Source organism: Gorilla gorilla, chromosome 2 (assembly GCF_029281585.2).
Source record: "Gorilla gorilla gorilla isolate KB3781 chromosome 2, NHGRI_mGorGor1-v2.1_pri, whole genome shotgun sequence".
In the NCBI taxonomy this organism is placed as follows: domain Eukaryota; kingdom Metazoa; phylum Chordata; class Mammalia; order Primates; family Hominidae; genus Gorilla; species Gorilla gorilla.
In genome coordinates this window covers 148,016,468-148,034,918 of record NC_086017.1, presented here as the reverse complement: position 1 = coordinate 148,034,918, position 18,451 = coordinate 148,016,468, and the positions used below count along the sequence as shown (strand labels likewise).

The 18,451-nt window shown below is 45.0% G+C and overlaps 1 long non-coding RNA gene across 1 annotated transcript in view; it reads left to right on the top strand.

The window, feature by feature from the left end:
• LOC129532746 (uncharacterized) overlaps positions 1–17,784 on the top strand; it is a 29,304-nt gene extending 11,520 nt beyond the window's left edge. Inside the window, exons 2-3 of the long non-coding RNA XR_008678655.2 lie at positions 5,010–5,245; positions 10,002–17,784. This is a non-coding gene — a long non-coding RNA (uncharacterized lncRNA). The remainder of the gene's footprint in view (positions 1–5,009; positions 5,246–10,001) is intronic.
• The last annotated feature ends 667 nt before the right edge of the window (positions 17,785–18,451 follow it).

Here is an 18,451-nt window from a genome sequence, read left to right as displayed (position 1 = left end):
GGTTAGCTTTTGTTTGTTTTTAGTTATTTATTTATTTTTGAGACAGAATCTCGCTCTATCCCCCAGGCTGGAGTGCAGTGGCACGATCTCAGCTCACTGCAACCTCCACCTCCCGGCTTCAAGAGATTCTCCTGCCTCAGCCTCCACAGTAGCTGGGATCATAGGCATGTGCCACTACGCCTGGCTAATTTTTGTATCTTTTTGGTAGAGACGGGGTTTCACCATGTTGGTCAGGCTGGTCTCAAACCCCTGACCTCAAGTGATCCGCCCGCCGCGGCTTCCCAAAGTGCTGGGATCACAGGCATGAGCCACCACGCCCAGCCTAAATCCTGTATTTTTAAAAACTAACAATGGGCCAGGTGCAGTGGCTCATGCCTGTAATTCCAGCACTTTGGGAGGCTGAGGCAGGCGGATCACTTGAGGTCAGGGGTTTGAGACCAGCCTGGCCAACATGGTGAAACCTCGTCTCTACTAAAAATACAGAAAATTAGTTGGGAGTGGTGGCACATGCCTGTAGTCCCAGCTACTTGGGAGGCTAAGACACCAGAATCACTTGAACCCAGGAGGCAGAGGTTGCAGTGAGCCAAGATGGCACCACTGCACTTCAGCCTGGGAGACAGAGAACTTGTCTCAAAAATAAAAAATAAAAATAAATAAAAGCACAGGATTTAAAGTAAAAAAAAAAAAGTTGGGTTCAACTTTACTTATTAATCATGACTTTGGGTACATGATTTCGTTTTCATAAACTTTAGTTTCTACATGTATAAAAGATAATTATACTTATTACGTATGATTATTACAAAGTATAATGATAAAATATATATAAATTAAATGGCATAACTTGTGTATTTAGCACGCAATAAAAATTAGGTACTATTATAATTATTGCATAATTTTTTTTTTAGGTTCAGGGAGTACATGTGCAGATTCGTTACGTGTGTGTGTGTGTGTGTATATAATTTTTTTTTTTTTTTGAGACGGAGTTTCGTTCTTGTTGCCCAGGCTGGAGTGTAATGGCATGATCTTGGCTCACTACAACCTCCACCTCCAGATTCAAGTGATTCTCCTGCCTCAGCCTCCCAAATAGCTGGGATTACAGGCATGTGCCACCACGCCCGGCTAATTTTGTATTTTTAGTAGAGACAGGGTTTCTCCATGCTGGTCAGGCTGGTCTTGAACTCCCTACCTCAGGTGATCCGCCTGCCTCAGCCTCCCAAAGTGCTGAGATTACAGGCCACCGCGCCCGGTCCGTTACATGTATATATTATGTAATGGTAAGGTTTAGGATTCTGGTGTATCCATCACCCAAATAGTGAGCATTGTACCCAATAGGTAATTTTTTAACCCTCTCTTCCCATCCACTCTAACCCGTTTCAGAGTCTCCAGGGTCTATTATTTCCATCTTTATGTGTAATTGTTTAGCTCCCACTAATAAGAGCTTATAAGACAGAACATGCAGTATTTGATTTTATGTTTCTGAGTTATTTTACTTAGGATAATAGCCTCTAGCTCTATCCATGTTGCTGCAAAGGACATAATTTCATTCTTTTTTATGACTATGATGGCTTTTTGTCACCCCAGATTCACTTTGTCACCCAGTGAATATGGCTGGCTCAAGTGATCCTCCCACCTCAGCCTCCTAAGTAGCTGGGGCTTCAGATGCCTGCCATCACGCCTACCTAATTTTTGTATTTTTTGTAGAGATGGGTTTTCGCCATGTTGCCCAGGCTGATCTCAAACTCCTGGGCTCAAGTGATCCACCAACCTCAGCCTCCCAAAGTGCTGGGATTATAAGCATAAGCCACCACACCCAGCCTATGATGGCTTTTTGGTGTATAAACTTGGCTATGCTGAACTACATTTTCCAATTTACTTAATCAAACACTAATCTATCTAAGTTGCTGTTGTGAAGAGATTTTGCAGATGTGATAAAAGTCCCTTTTGTTTGCTGTAAATGTGTTGATAAATAAATAACCCCTAATCTGTTGACTTTATCCTGGGTAGGCCTGACTTAATAAGGGGAGCCCTTTAAAGGTGAGGGCTTAGGCCTTTCTTAAATTCAGAGACTCCAAACAGCTTATGCCCTTGGGGTTCTTGCCTGTTCATGATTTTTTCTTTACTGCCTGTGGACAATAAGCATTATCCTGTGCTCATGGGGTTCTAACCAGTTCTTTCTCTTTTGTTTTGTTTTTGTTTGTTTTAAGACAGAGTCTTGCTCTGTCGCCCAGGCTGGAGTGTAGTGATGCAATCCCGGCTCACTGCAACCTCTGCCTCCCAGGTTCAAGCAATTCTCCTGCCTCAGCCTCCTGAGTACTTGGGATTACAGGCACCCACCACAGCCACCACCAAATCCAGCTAATTTTTGTATTTTAGTAGAGGTGGGGTTTCGCCATGTTGGCCAGGCTGGTCTCGAACTCCTGACCTCAAGTGATCCATCTGCCTCGGCCTTCCAAAGTGCTGGGATTACAGGCATGAGCCACTGCTCCCGGCCCCAGCTGGCCCTTAAATCTCCCCTTCCTGGATGACTGCCTGCAGACTTCAGATTTGCTTATCCAGCCCCCACAAGAACATAAGCCAATTTTTTTTTTTTCTTTTTGAGATGGAGTTTCACTCTTGTTGCCCAGGCTGGAGTGCAATGAAGCCAGTTCTTTATAATAAATCCCCTACTGGTTCTGTGTTTCAAATTAACTCCTAATTCTGATATACGTTAGAATTCTCTCCTTGCTTGTTGTCTTCTGCTAACTCTAATAGGCCACCAATATTCTCTTGGTTGCAAGCATCCAAATGTAGGTTATCTCAGGTAAATTCTGGAGGGCCTCCTCAGTACACAAATCCCTGATGTGGGAGAGCCTTACATTTTGGGACTTAGAGTCCACAGATTTTTGCTGTTTGGTCTTCTTGCCTAGTAGGCAGCTCTCCTTGGCAGGAACTAACAGTATTCACGTGGCCCCAGGAAACTAGGAAATTTTATTTATTTATTTATTTATTATTTATTTATTTATTTTTAGACAGTCTCACTCTGTCGCCCAGGCTAGAATGTAGTGGCATGATCTTGGCTCACTGCAACCTCCACCTCCCAGGTTCAAGTGATTCTCCTGCCTCAGCCTCCCTCAGCCTCCAGAGTAGCTGGGATTACAGGCATGCACCACCACGCCCAGCTAATTTTTGTATTTTTAGTAGAAATGGGGTTTCACCATGTTGGCTAGGTTTGTCTCAAACTCCTGACCTCAGGTGATTCACTTGCCTTAGCGCAAAGTACTGGGATTACAGGTGTGAGCCACCATGCCCAGCCGGAAATTTTATTTTAGAGATAAGAAATTTAAGACTCAGAAATTTTGAGTTCTGGCTTGGCCACCAACTAGAGTAATAATTATTGTCTGTCTTAAGAGAAAGTGTTTTGGATGATAATTTTTGGGATCTTTTGACATAACTGTCTTCACAATCGGTTTGTCTTTTTAATGATTTCATAGTTATAGTGTTTTGATATCTCTCCCAATGCAAGACCACTATGTAGTTTAGCCACTGTAACTTTCTACAATCTGCTCTAAGTCGTTCTGATCAAAGTGCCAACTCAACTTTTCCTCCTTCCTCAGAGACGAGTGCTCTAAACCAGTATCATGGCTCCAGTTCCTCTGACAAGGATTCACATGGGGAAGTGCCCACTAAGGCAGAGGTGTCTACTTCAGCAGTGCAGAGCAACTCAGCTAAGTAGAGGAAATATGAAATAGAACCAGAAGTCTAGCCTGCTTAGCTACAAATGTTTCCACCAAAAATAGTGGATACAAATGAATTAAAAGTATGCACAGTTTGGTATCTGCTTGAACAATGGGTACATTCAGTGTGGAGAGCTTAAAATGACTATTTTTATCCAAAAGAGGAACTATTTCCCAAGCTAGATCCCAGAATATGAGGCCTGAGACCACCTCATTCCTATGGTTGAGAAAAGTAATACAGAATTATGGAGGCTGGCACGTCAGCATGTCCAAAATTTGCAGAGTGGGTAGCAGGCTAGTCCAGAGAAGTGCCAATATTGCGGTTTAAGTCCAAAGTCCGTTGGCTAAAGAATTCCCTCTTGCTTGGAGGAGGTCAGTCTTTTGTGCTATTCAGGCTTTCAACTGATCGGATGATGCCCACCCACATTATGGAAGGCAATTTGCTTTCTCCAAAGTCCACCCTTTCAAATGTAAATCTCATCCAAAAACACTCACAGAAACATCCAGAATAATGTTTGACCAGCCAAGTGGACACATAAAAGTAACCATAATTTTTTTTTTTTTTTTACGGCCGGGTGCGGTGGCTTACGCCTGTAATCCCAGCACTTTGGGAGGCCGAGGCGGGCAGATCACGAGGTCAAGAGATCAAGACCATCCTGGCCAACATGGTGAAACCCCGTCTCTACTAAAAATACAAAAATTAGCTGGACGTGATGGCACGCACCTGTAGTCCCAGCTAATCGGAAGGCTGAGGCAGGAGAATTGCCTGAACCTGGGAGGCAGATATTGCAGTGAGCCGAGATCGCGCCACTGACTCCAGCCTGGCGACAGAGCGAGACTCTGTCTCAAAAAAAAAAAAAAGCCCTCTCCCTCTCCCCCTCCCCCTCTCCCCTTTCCACGGTCTCCCTCTGATGCTGAGCCGAAGCTGGACTGTACTGCTGCCATCTCGGCTCACTGCAACCTCCCTGCCTGATTCTCCTGCCTCAGCCTGCCGAGTGCCTGCCATTGCAGGCGCGCGCCGCCACGCCTGACTGGTTTTCGTATTTTTTTGGTGGAGACGGGGTTTCGCTGTGTTGGCCGGGCTGGTCTCCAGCTCCTAGCCGCGAGTGATCCGCCAGCCTCGGCCTCCCGAGGTGCCGGGATTGCGGACGGAGTCTCGTTCACTCAGTGCTCAGTGGTGCCCAGGCTGGAGTGCAGTGGCGTGATCTCGGCTCGCTACAACCACCTCCCAGCCGCCTGCCTTGGCCTCCCAAAGAGCCGAGATTACAGCCTCTGCCCGGCCGCCATCCCATCTAGGAAGTGAGGAGCATCTCTGCCCGGCCGCCCATCGTCTGAGATGTGGGGAGCGCCTCTGCCCTGCCGCCCTGTCTGGGATGTGAGGAGCATCTCTGCTGGGCCGCAACGCCGTCTGGGAGGTGAGGAGCGTCTCTGCCCAGCCGCCCCGTCTGAGAAGTGAGGAGACCCTCTGCCTGGCAGCCGCCCCGTCTGAGAAGTGAGGAGCCCCTCCGCCCGGCAGCCGCCCTGTCTGAGAGGTGAGGAGCCCCTCCGTCCGGCAACCACCCCGTCTGGGAAGTGAGGAACGTCTCCGCCCAGCAGCCACCCCGTCTGGGAGGGAGGTGGGGGTGAGCCCCACGCCCAGCCAGCCACACCGTCCGGGAGGGAGGTGGGGGGGTCAGTCCCCCGCCCAGCGAGCCGCCCCGTCCGGGAGGGGGGTGGGGGGGTCAGCCCCCCGCCCGGCCAGCCGCCCCGTCCGGGAGGTGAGGGGCTCCTCTGCCCGGCCGCCCCTACTGGGAAGTGAGGAGCCCCTCTGCCCGGCCGCCCCTACTGGGAAGTGAGGAGCCCCTCTGCCCGGCCAGTCGCCCCGTCCGGGAGGGAGGTGGGGGGGTCAGCCCCCCGCCTGGCCAGCCGCCCCATCCGGGAGGGAGGTGGGGGGGTCAGCCCCCCGTCCGGCCAGCCGCCCCGTCTGGGAGGGGGGGGGCCAGCCCCCTGCCCAGCCAGCCGCCCCGTCCGGGAGATGAGGGGCTCCTCTGCCCGGCCGCCCCTACTGGGAAGTGAGGAGCCCCTCTGCCCGGCCAGTCGCCCCGTCCGGGAGGGAGGTGGGCTGGCCAGCCACCCCGTACGGGAGGTGAGGGGTGCCTCTGCCCGGCCGCCCCTACTGGGAAGTGAGGAGCCCCTCTGCCCGGCCAGCCGCCCCGTCCAGGAGGGAGGTGAGGGGGTCAGCCCCCCGCCTGGCCAGCCGCCCCATCCGGGAGGTGAGGGGCTCCTCTGCCCGGCCGCCCCTACTGGGAAGTGAGGAGCCCCTCTGCCCGGCCAGTCACCCCGTCCAGGAGGGAGGTGGGGGCGTCAGCCCCCCGCCCGGCCAGCCGCCCCGTCCGGGAGGGAGGCGGGGGGGGGGGTCGGCCAGCCGCCCTGTCCAGGAGGGAGGTGGGGGGGTCAGCCCCCCGCCCGGCCAGCCACCCCATCCAGGAGGGAGGTGGGGGCGTCAGCCCCCCGCCTGGCCGGACGCCCCGTCCGGGAGGTGAGGGGCGCCTCTGCCCGGCCGCCCCTACTGGGAAGTGAGGAGCTCCTCTACCCGGCCAGCCGCCCAGTCCGGGAGGGAGGTGGGGGGGTCAGCCCCCCGCCCGGCCAGCCACCCCGTCCAGGAGGTGAGGGGCGCCTCTGCCCGGCCGCCCCTACTGGGAAGTGAGGAGCCCCTCTGCCCGGCCACGACCCCGTCTGGGAGGTGTGCCCAGCGGCTCATTGGAGACGGGCCATGATGACAATGGCGGTTTTGTGGAATAGAAAGGCGGGAAGGGTGGGGAAAAGATTGAGAAATCGGATGGTTGCCGGGTCCGTGTGGAGAGAAGTAGACATGGGAGACTTTTCATTTTGTTCTGTACCAAGAAAAATTCTTCTGCCTTGGGATCCTGTTGATCTGTGACCTTACCCCCAACCCTGTGCTCTCTGAAACATGTGCTGTGTCCACTCAGAGTTAAATGGATTGAGGGCGGTGCAAGATGTGCTTTGTTAAACAGATGCTCGAAGGCAGCATGCTCGTTAAGAGTCATCACCACTCCCTAATCTTAAGTACCCAGGGACACAAACACTGCGGAAGGCCGCAGGGTCCTCTGCCTAGGAAAACCAGAGACCTTTGTTCACTTGTTTATCTGCTGACCTTCCCTCCACTATTGTCCTATGACCCTGCCAAATCCCCCTCTGCGAGAAACACCCAAGAATGATCAATAAAAAAATAAAAAATAAAATAAAATAAAATAAAATAAAGAAAAAAAATTAAATTTTTAGGGCATAACTGCAGCTGTTCCTTAAGTAATTTGTATCTGCTTTAAACCACTAGAGAATTAAACTATTCTCAATCAATTCTAAAGGGTGCTGGAAATACATGTCTTTCAGCATCTTCAGGCTGAGTTTCAAGTGCTAGTTTCCTGCTAGTTTCCCAGTGCATGCCTCACATTTTGGCCCAGTCAAGTAAGTCCCATCACCAGCAAATCCACAGTGATTCCACATCAGGAAATTCCCAGTGGTTCCATATCTGAGCTTGCTCAGAATAAACTTCTCACCCAAGAGCTTATTTACCACCATCAGATCTCTAAATAAATAACATTTTGTTTATTCCTATTACAAAAGCAATATATGTTCATTATAGAACATTTAGAAATGTGGGAAAACAAAGAAAATAAAAATCACTCATAATCCTACCATTCAGAGACAACTACAGACCCTTCCAGAAAGATTTTTCTTACAAAAATGATATCAAACATTATATCCTATTTTATAACTTCCCCATTTTACAATACATTGTAAACATTTTCCATGTCATTAAAAATTACATAATATTACTTTTAATGGCTAGTTAATATGGAACCAACAAGGGCTTTGAACACATTAACTTCAGCTCTCTGAAAGCTGAAAGGCAAATGGGATGACAAACTATCCTTATACAGGATTAGGTTCATAACAATCACAGGAAATGCCACATATGTGAAAATAAACAGATAACAATTTTGAAGTTTTTCCATTGAATGTACATGAAGGAATGTTTTGTCTTGTTTTCTTTTTTTTTTTTTTTTTTTTGAGACAGTCTTGCTGTCGCCCAGGCTGGAGTGCAGTGGCCCAATCTCTGCTCACTACAACTTCCACCTCCCAGGTTCAAGCAATTCATGCCTCAGCCTCACGAGTAGCTGGGACTACAGGTGTTAGCCACAATGCCCAGCTGATTTTTGTATTTTCTGTAGAGACAGGATTTTTGCCATGTTGGCCAGGCTGGTCTCAAACTCGTGGCCTCATGCAGTCAGTCAGCCTGGGCCTCCCAAAGTGCTGGGATTACATGTGTGAGCCACCACGCCCAGTCAACAAATTTGTGTTTTTTTTTTTTTTTTTTTTGAGACGGAGTCTCGCTCTGTCTCCCAGGCTGGAGTACAGTGGCGCAATCTCAGCTCACTGCAACCTCTGCCTCCTAGGTTCAAGCAATTCTCCTGCCTCAGCCTCCCTAGTAGCTGGAACTACAGGCGCGTGCCATCACACACCCAGCTAATTTTTTGTATTTTTAGTAGAGACAGGGTTTCACTGTGTTAGCCAGGATGGTCTTGATCTCCTTACCTCATGATCCGCCAGCCTTGGCCTCCCAAAGTGCTGGGATTACCGGCGTGAGCCACCGCGCCTGGCTGTTTTTTTCTTCTTTTTGAGACGGAGTCTCACTCTGTTGCCAGGCTGGAGTGCAGTGGCAAAATCTCGGCTCACTGCAACCTCCGCCTCCCGGGTTCAAGCAATTCTCCTTGATTCTCTCCGTGCCCGGCCAGCAAATTTGTTTTCTTATAACTTGCACAGCCTGTCCACCTCCCAATCACTTCTACTCAAACCTTCATCTAGGCTCAGCTAGGCTAAGGGCAAAGGGTAAGTAGTAAAATTCACTCAGAACTCTGATTTTTTTGTTTTGTTTTGAGACAGAGTCCCACTCTGCCACCCAGGTTAGAGTGCAGTGGGGCAATCTCAGCTCACCACAACCTCCACCTCCTGGGTTCAAGGGATTCTCCTGCCTCAGCTTCCTCAGTAGCTGGGACTACAGGGGTGCGTCACCATGCCCAGCTAATTTTTGTATTTTTAAGTAGAGATAGGGTTTCGCCATGTTGGCCAGGCTGGTCTCGAACTTGTGACCTCAGGTGATCCTCCCGCCTTGGCCTCCCAAAGTGCTGGGATTACAGCCTTGAGCCACTGCGCCCAGCCTTTTTGAAACAGGGTCTCACTCTGTCGCCCAGGCTGGAGTGCAATGGAGCAATCTCAGCTCACTGCAACCTCCACCTCCTGGGCTCAAGGGATCCTCCTGCCTCAACCTCCCACGTAGCTGGGATTATAGGTGTGTGCCACCACACCCGGCTAATTTTTGTATTTTTTTAGTAGAGATGGGGTTTTGCCACATTGGCCAAGCTGGTCTCGAACTCCTGGCCTCAAGTGAACTGCCCGCCTCAGCCTCCCTAAGTGCTGGGATTACACACCTAAGCTACCACACCCTGCCAGAACCCTGATTTTTTTTTTTTTTTTGAGACAGGGTCTCGCACTGTCACCCAGCCTGGAGTGCAGTGGCGCGATCTCAGCTCACTGCAAGCTCCGCCTCCCGGGTTCACGCCATTCTCCTGCCTCAGCCTCCCGAGTAGCTGGGACTACAGGTGCCCGCCACCACACCTGGCTAATTTTTTGTATTTTTAGTAGAGACAGGGTTTCACCGTGTTAGCCAGGATGGTCTTGATCTCCTGACCTTGTGATCCACCCACCTTGGCCTCCCAAAGTGCTGGGATTACAGGCATGAGCCACCGTGCCTGGCCCAGAACTCTGATTTGTAAAGTGCTCCTTCTAAGAAGACTCAGAGCTACAGAGATGTCAGAAACAATCATAGAATGACTCTACATCCTCCCACAATGATACTAGACAGACACACTGGCACACCTCGAAATTTCTGGGTTGTGCACAGCCCAAAATGGCTCATTTAAGCTGCCATGTCCACTCCTCCAACAAATCCAGGCACCATCTAAAGGGAGCATGCCAAGTCACAGTCTCCTTTGTGAATTCCATAATGGCAAGAGAGCTCTCATTCATATTTGTGTTCCTGGCACCCAGAGCACATTTAATAAAAGTTGATTAAACAAAAATAATGACTTGGTCCTGAACTGCATTCTACAACTGCTCCTTGAGTTTTGTCCCATCCTATAATAACCATCACAAGCTCTGCTATTTATTCTACCATTTCTGTCCTGGCCCCACCTTTGAGATTGTTCTCACAGTTATCTTTGCCACTAGGTTGCAATTCTGACTGTGCTGGTGACGCTGGTTCCAGGTCCCTCAGGAACCCCTCCCCCAGTCTGGTCTGCCCTTGAACTCTATACTGGCCCCAGGGTATCCCAGGATTGTCAGAAAGGCCTGGCCAGGATTCACCTGGGAGAGGGATCAGCATCTCTGCAAAGTTGTTGGATTGAAAGAACTTTCATTTTGAGCTACATCATTGAAGAGCTTTAAATCTGAAAATAAGAAAGACGTTGAACCCTATTACTCACATCTCTTTGTCATTTGAAGCAGATCCCGAACCACTCAAAAGGACAAAACAAGGAAACAGCAATGAAACTGGATTCAGTGAATGGGGTAAGGGTATTAAGTGTCTGAAATATAAGTGATAAAAAAATTAGTTTTTACCTTTTTTTCTATTTTCTAAATGTTTTGGTGGCTAGAATAAGATATACTTTGAACTCAAGAGCAATAAATGTTAATATATTAAAAGTAGCTTTATGAAATATGGAAAGTATCTTTATTTCAAAATACTTCAAAGTAATCATCTGAATATTTATCAGAAATATTAAGACAACTTATTAAATCCTGTATTAAAATGATTGCTTATTACTTTTTGTTTATACTAGTCAGAAGTGATTCTCTTCCACATTTTAGATTTTTCAGAGTAAAAAGGATATAATTTTAGACTTTCAATTGAATATAAACTGGGGTTTTTCCACACGATTTGTGGACATGACTGTCTGATGGTGACTCTTAGGTATTTATGCTAAAAATGTTATTTTGGGGATCCTTGGGAATGGACTCTGATATTTATTTATTTATTTATTTATTTATTTATTTATTTATTTATTTATTTATTTTGAGGCGGAGTTTCACTCTTGTTGCCCAGGCTGGAGTGCAATGGCACCATGCCGGCTCATCGCAACCTCCGCCTCCTGGGTTCAAGCAATTCTCCTGCCTCAGCCTCCTGAGTAGCTGAGATTACAGGCATGCGCCACCACGCCCGGCTAATTTTTTTATATTTTTAGTAGAGACGGGGTTTCTCCATGTTAGTCAGGCTGGTCTCGAACTCCCGACCTCAGGTGATTCACCCACCTCGGCCTCCCAAAGTGCTGGGATTACAGGCATGAGCCACCGTGTCCGGCTGGACTCTGATATTTATATTCATTCACATTATTGGCCAGTAGGGAACTGATATCTGACTCAAAAATTAGTAGGATATGAAATCCTTCATTCTATCCATGAGCTTGTTATTCTTGAGAAAAAAATTTACTTTGAGAGTCTGAGGAATGATAAGTTTGTTACATTCCAGAATCTAGTTTTGGTGTTGTGTCCATCCTTTAGATAGGGTGCAGCTCTGTATTACCATAGCAACAACTAATTTTTGTTTCCATAGCCACTGACTGCACTCTTGACCCTGCCTACCATCTTGCAAATGCATCCTCTTGCTTAGAAGAACCAGGGGAGGGGTGGGGCATGGTGGTTCATGCCTGCAATCCCAGCACTTTGGGAGGCTGAAGCGGGCAGATCACTTTGAGCTCAGGAGTTCAAGACCAGCCTGGGCAAAATGGCGAAACCGTCCCTTAAAAATAAAAACAAAATCGCACCACTATACTCCAGCCTGGGAAACAGAGTGAGACCCTATCTCAAAAGAAAAAAAAAAAAAAAAAAAAAGGGCCAGGCACAGTGGCTCACGTCTGTAATCCCAGCACTTTGGGAGGCTCAGACGGGCAGATCACCTGAGGTCAGGAGTTCGAGACCAGCCTGACCAACATGGTGAAACCCCATTTCTACTAAAAATAAAAAATTAGCCAGGCATGGTGGAATGCGCTATAGTCCCAGCTACCAGGGAGGCTGAGGCAGGAGAATCACTTGAACCAGGGAGGCAGAGGTTGCAGTGAGCCAAGATCACGCCACTGCACTTCAGCCTGGATGACAGAGTGAGACTCTGTCAAAAGAAAAGAAAAGAAAAAAGAGAGGGAGAGAAAGGAAGAAGAGAAAGAGATGGAGGGAGGGAGGAAGGAAAAGAGAGAAAAAGAGAAGGAAGAGAAGGAAGGGAAAGAGGGAGGGAGGGAGGGGAGGAAGAGGAGGAGGAAGAAAGAAAAGAAGGGCAACAACCAGGGGAAGAATATGGATGAATCAGTCCAAATTTATCATCATCACTGTGCCTTTCTGGTGACAGGTCAGTGGTGATAATGTTCTTTGAGGATGACTCCCTGCAGTACTAACGGAAGCACAAAAGTTCCAGAACTGGATGACAGCTCACTTATTTCAGGCTAGAAAAAAATCTGGGCACACTAGGCTGAATGATAAGCTCCTTGGCATGCTAGCCAAAATCAGCTTAAAAGAGGGCTACCTGGGTACAAGAGAACCCTTATTTTGGGTTGAAAAGCAGAAGCTTCCCAAGAGGGAAGATACACTGAAGCTGAAGGTGTGGCAATCCCCCCAACCAATTAGACTGGGGATGAAGGCTGCTTAGTTGGACTAGGAAAAGTAATGGATACTGGATTCCAGAGTGGGCAATGTTGGGAGGAGCAAGGTAGAATGTGATTTAAAGGGACTAAGAAATTTTGGGCTGAGCTAGGCTATAGGAGAATGGTAGACAGACCTGAGGATTTTGCTGGGCTGTGTCAGTCTGGGTTATAGAAGGGGGTGGAAATTACAGCTAAGGGACTTGGAGATGAGGGGAGGTAAGAAGACAGATCTGATGGTATTGAGGTAGGCGCTGCTAAGAGAAGCATCAAACAGGAGGGCTAGCCCAGGTTTGAGCTGGACACTCCACTGACAGTTCTAAAGCAGAAAATTAGGGAAGGAATAGTCAGGGCCTTATCAGCTATGCAGTAGCTTCTAGAAGTCAACAGCTGGCTCTGGGAGGGAAAAGATTGAGAAAAACAAAAGAAATAAGAGCAGAAGGTATAGGGGAGAAGGTAGGGGTGAGAGTTATCAGTCTGGTTAGAGCTGGGCTAAACATTTAGTCTTACCATCAGTTTGAAAGCACCTGGACCAGTTAGTTGCTGTATAGGCAAAGTCAAAGGGAGAAGCCTGGCCTCTCTCTACTCAGTCAAGGTTCATGACTTTAGGAGACTGTAATGAACCAGGCATACCAGGAAAGGAAAAGGTTAACTGAGGTTGAAAAAAAAACTTTATGTGGCACTTTTAAACAAGCAGGTTGGTTTGGCTTGTGTGACTATGATGGTGCCTGATTTTGAGCAGAGCAATTTGTGTTGTGACATTTTAAAATCCATTCTGGCACTTGGTGATGAATGTGTCGGCTGGCAGCTAAGAACTTGCTAGAATGCAAGTATGCAAGTCTTCACCATTTATAATCGACACTTCCCTTTCCAGGAAAGAGCCTTTCTAATCTTTGAATCAGTGGATTTATCAATTTGCATAAAATATGCCATCCTCAATGAACACATATTTATCATCTACCACTTAACTTTCCTTCTGTTAAAAAAAAAAAAAAAGCAGAATCACCTTCCTGTGAGTCAGCAGCTTTAAATTCAGCTGCGCTGGGTGAAGCTGTTAAGGGTAGGAAGGAGCCATCACTAGAAGGGGGAGAAGCAGGAATAAAATGATCCTTTTCTATTTCCATGATTTTTTATGTTTCTGTTTAAATGGTTAAATGCCCAATTAGGTTAGATGCTAATTAAATGTAAAATTACTGGGCTGTTCCAATATGCATGTTAAAGTTGTACTTCTTGGTTGTTTGTAATTTACCTAACTCTTGAGAGATCATCAGAGAAGCCCAGCTGAGTTTAAAGGCTTCCAACTGCCCAGGATATGCATCAGTTCCTGAACAAAAAAAGAACACCCCAGGATCAACAGAAGCTACTACCAAATCCTTCAAACACTACATGCACCACATGCTCACATTTGTCCTATTTTTGCTACTATTTATCCACAAAAAAGCCAAGCCTGAACTCCTTCTTGAGGCCAAAACTTAAAAATATACCAAATGAATCGGTTCAAAATTTTACAAATTTGGTTTGGCTTAATCATAACTGATTCTTCATACTATTGACACCATTGATTCTTCATACTATAGATACCACTCACTAAAATTACAACTCAGTCACCTCTTCCCATATACCATATTTCATTAAAATCAATGTAAGATAAGAAATGGTTACCAGATGCCATCGTTTCAGACCAAACCATATGTCAAATTTTGAATAAACCTAACAACACCTGATTGGCTAAGTAGCACACCTAGATTTATTAAAATCACTACACTCCTTTAATGTCTGTAGGAGAACATGTACGCACAAGCACACACACACACGTTGTGTGTGCATTTATATATATATATATGTATATGCTACTGCAAAATTGAAGAGACTTTACCAAGTTCTGTCATTGACAGGGACATTATATATAAAGAATATACATACTGTAATTCACCTCATCAAGAGTTAATTTTATGGCCGGGCACAGTGGCTCACACCTGTAATCCTAACACTTTGGGAGGCAGATCACTTTGAGCTCAGGAGATTTGAGACCAGCCTGGGCAACGTGGCAAAAACCCATCTCTACAAAAAAATACAAAGATGAGCTGGGCGTGGTGACTCCCGCCTGTAGTCCCAGCTGTATACATGGGAGGCTGAGGCTGGAGGATTGCTCGAGCCAGGTAGCAGAGGTTGCAGTGAGCCAAGATTGTACCAGTGCACTCCGGCCTGGGTGACAGAGCAAGACCTTGTTTCAAAAAAAAAAAAAAAGAGTTAATTGTACCAGGAACATGTGGTGTCAAAATTTAAAATATGTGAACTCTTTGACCCAGCAATGCTATTTTCAGGGATATATCCTAAGATCATCACTAGTAAAGTATATAAAGATGTGCATGCAAGAATATTCATCATGGCTTTCTTTATACAATGAAAAATTGGAAATAAACTTCTCATTAATGGGGTGCTGGTTAAAGAAAATCATTAATGTAATATGCAGCCATCTAAAAGGGTAATTGATATGTATATATATTTACATAAGAAAACCCTCATGTCATATTGCTGAGTAAAAAGAAAGATGTCAATGAGTATTCATGATGTGATTCTATTTATCCTTGCAAATGGTGGAAATTCAGTTATATGGTATTTTCTCTCTTTTGTTTGTTTTTCATATATGTATATATTTCCTTTGAAATCAGAAAAAAATCAAGCTATTTTCATCAGAGGAAAAAAATCATTACTCTGTATTTCAGTCACACTAAAATAGTCACCCAAGAAGCCAGTTGTAGCTCTTTTATTTCTGTGCCTTCTGTTGGAAGGAAAACTGTACATAAACAGACCACATTACAGAGAAAATTTGAATGGATGGTGTCTGGTGCCTAAACCAAAACAGAGGTGAAATATTATACAAACTGAAGAGGATGACTTTATCATAGTGTTTGAAATAATTGTGTGTGTGTGTGTGTGTGTGTGTGTGTGTGTTGTGTGTGTGTAGATAAATACTAGTATATTTTCATTACTAACCAAAAACATAATGTAAGTTCCAAATGGCAGCAAAGAATATAATTACCTTTGGCTTTTCTTACATAAGTTACCACCCCATAAATCTTTATGTTAATTTGGAAAAATCTGACCTGAACAGATGGACCTCATGCTGTTCTCTAAAACATGAACAGATTTCTGATCTTCTGGACCAGGAAATGAAGTCAGCACTAAAAGAGGAGACACCATCATCCAGCTCCTAGCATTTCAATCTAAGAATCTGTAATAAAAGCAGTATTTCCCTCTACAGAAATATAGCAAAGTAATATGTTTACATCTTAATGAAATGTACTCTTGATATGATAAAACACAGTGTGATATTTATGGCACTGGTGGTGCTGGCTGTCTGGTCCCTGAACCTCACCAATTTTGGAGAATCCCCTTGCTGTGGTTCTTGGCAGGTAGGGCATTTGGCTTGATGCTCCCAAGTTTCTTATGGAAGGCACATCTCTGGGGCTGACACTCTGCGTGGATAAATCTTCATCTCATTAGCCCAAGGGCCTTTTTTCCATGAGCATTTTCACAGAAGCTGTTTCACAAATCAACTCCATTGGTGTTGAAGACCTAATAAAGGGCTCTCTATCAAGTAATTACAGCACTGAGGTTTGAATTTCTGCTCTACAACCTTCTAGTTGTTTAATTTATGTTGGGAAGAGACTGGTGGGATAAGCAGGCCTGAATCTGAGGAAGAACTGGGGCCAAGGAGGTGGCCTGTGAGGTCAGGAGATTGGTTACATAAAAGAAGAATGAGTAAATAGTTAAATATATCGAGGATAATGGAAGCCAGATTTTTTTTACCAAGAGAGAAGGAAGTTACAAATAGAATAAGGGTGAAGACTAGAATGAACCCTGTAGTGTTGGAGTAGAGCTAGAGATATTGGAGTAAATTCATGAGTTTTAATATAAATGGAGAGAAAGATATATAAATAGATATAGGGGTGTGTGTGTGGGTGTGGGTGTGTGTGTGGGTGTGGGTGTGTGTGAATTTCCTAGCTCTGTCTGCTAAAATGGCCTAAAAACAGTTACACTCCAGTAGCAATGACCACACCTAGCATCCAGAGCTTGGTTCTAAAAATCCATTCTCAAGTAAAAGCAACCAGAGCTCAGTGGAGAAACAGGTGATGAAATAACTGCAATGATTGTGGCAGAAAAAATACCAGAAGAGCCTGAAATGTCTTGCACCCCAAAAAAGTACTCTCAGAATGATACAGAGATGCCAAAAGGACACAGGAGCTGGCTTGAAGGGTATCCCAATGGCTGGAACTGGAGCATTTTCAGCATCAAAACCAATAGTGATAATAATGGCTTATGATCTATTGGATAAAATAGAAATCCACAAGTCCACACTGATGGAAATAAGCCAATAAGAAGGGAGAGGAAAAAACTTCTGTACAATAGAATCCCAACTAGTAAATGGAAAACAAATGTTGTAATTAGAAAAACTACAATTTGGCAATCATCCTAGTAACAGTTTATGCAAGAATCATAAAATAAGCAAGTGAAACTTTGTTAAGAAACCAGATGTTTACATAGCCTCAAAGTGTCCTCCTACAAAATACTTATTAATTCAAAGGGAAAGAGAATAACTTAACAGTGGAGAAATTATCACCTTAAGCCATCAAAGTTAACATCACCAACAAAAAAACAATATTATGTGCCTTTTAATATGATACATTTGGAAGAATACAATTTCACTTCTATCACATTCCTGCCAAAAAAATGTATCACCTGAATCTAATCAAGAAGAAACATCAGACAAACCTAAAATGAGGAACTCTACAAAAAAAAAAAAAAAAGAAAAAGGCCTGAACTCAAAAATGTCAAGGTCACTAAAGATAAGGAAGGACTGAGGAAATGTCACAAATTAAAGATTAAAGAGACATAACAACTAAATGTAATTCATAATCCTGACTTTGATTCTAGACCAAAAGTAAGAAATATTTTTTCAAAAAGGAAATTGTTAGGACAAATGACAAATTTTGAATGTGGTGTGTGGATTAGATAGTGGAATTATATCAATGTTAAATTTCTGATTTTGGCGATAACACTGTGGTTATGCAGGAGAGGGTCCTTGTCTTAAAGGAAAACATTTAAGTAGTTAGGGATAATTGGATATCACCTCTGCAACTTACCTTCAATTGGTTCAGAAAAAGAAAATGAATGGCAAAACAAATGTAAAATGTTTACAATTGGAGAACTTGGGTGAAGAATAATAAGAGAGTTATCTTTTACCCAGGAGTGTGTTGTATTATATTTGCAACTTTTATGTAAGTTTGAAATTACTGCAAAATAAAAAGTTACAAAAATGGCAATACCAGTATTTAATTCGTTGGATTTTGGGGAAAAGTACATGAGTTAATATGTGTGGTATGTTTACAACAGAGCTAGACACATAATAAATGCTATATATATGTTAGCGATGATGGTGGTAGTGAGACAGTGGTGGTGGTGATGATGAAGTCCTGAATTTTAAACACACAGGTGCAGTGGCTCATACCTGTAATCCCAGAACTTTCGGAGGCCAAGGCGGGCTGATCACCTGAGGTCAGGAGTTCAAGACCAGCCTGGCCAACATGGTGAAATTCCTCCTCTACTAAAAATACAAAACTTAGCTGGGTGTGGTGGCAGGTGCCTATAATCCCAGCTACTCTTCTGAGGCATGAGAATCGCTTGAACCCAGGAGGCAGAGGTTGCAGTGAGCCAAGATCACGCCATTGCACTGCAGCCTCAGCCACAAGAGTGAAACTCCGTCTCAAAAATAAATAAATAATAAACACACAATTCATCTGAATTGGGATGAGTTGACTCTGGCTCACTTTTCTCCTTTTAGATTTAACAAAGAAATTAAAATAGTATTTACTTGCATTTGACATGCTAACAACAATGTAAATTTGTTTATTGCAATTTAAACACTGTTCATATAATGTTTTAAACACTAGTGTCCCCAAGCAAAAGACATGTTAGTAATATTTTTTAAAT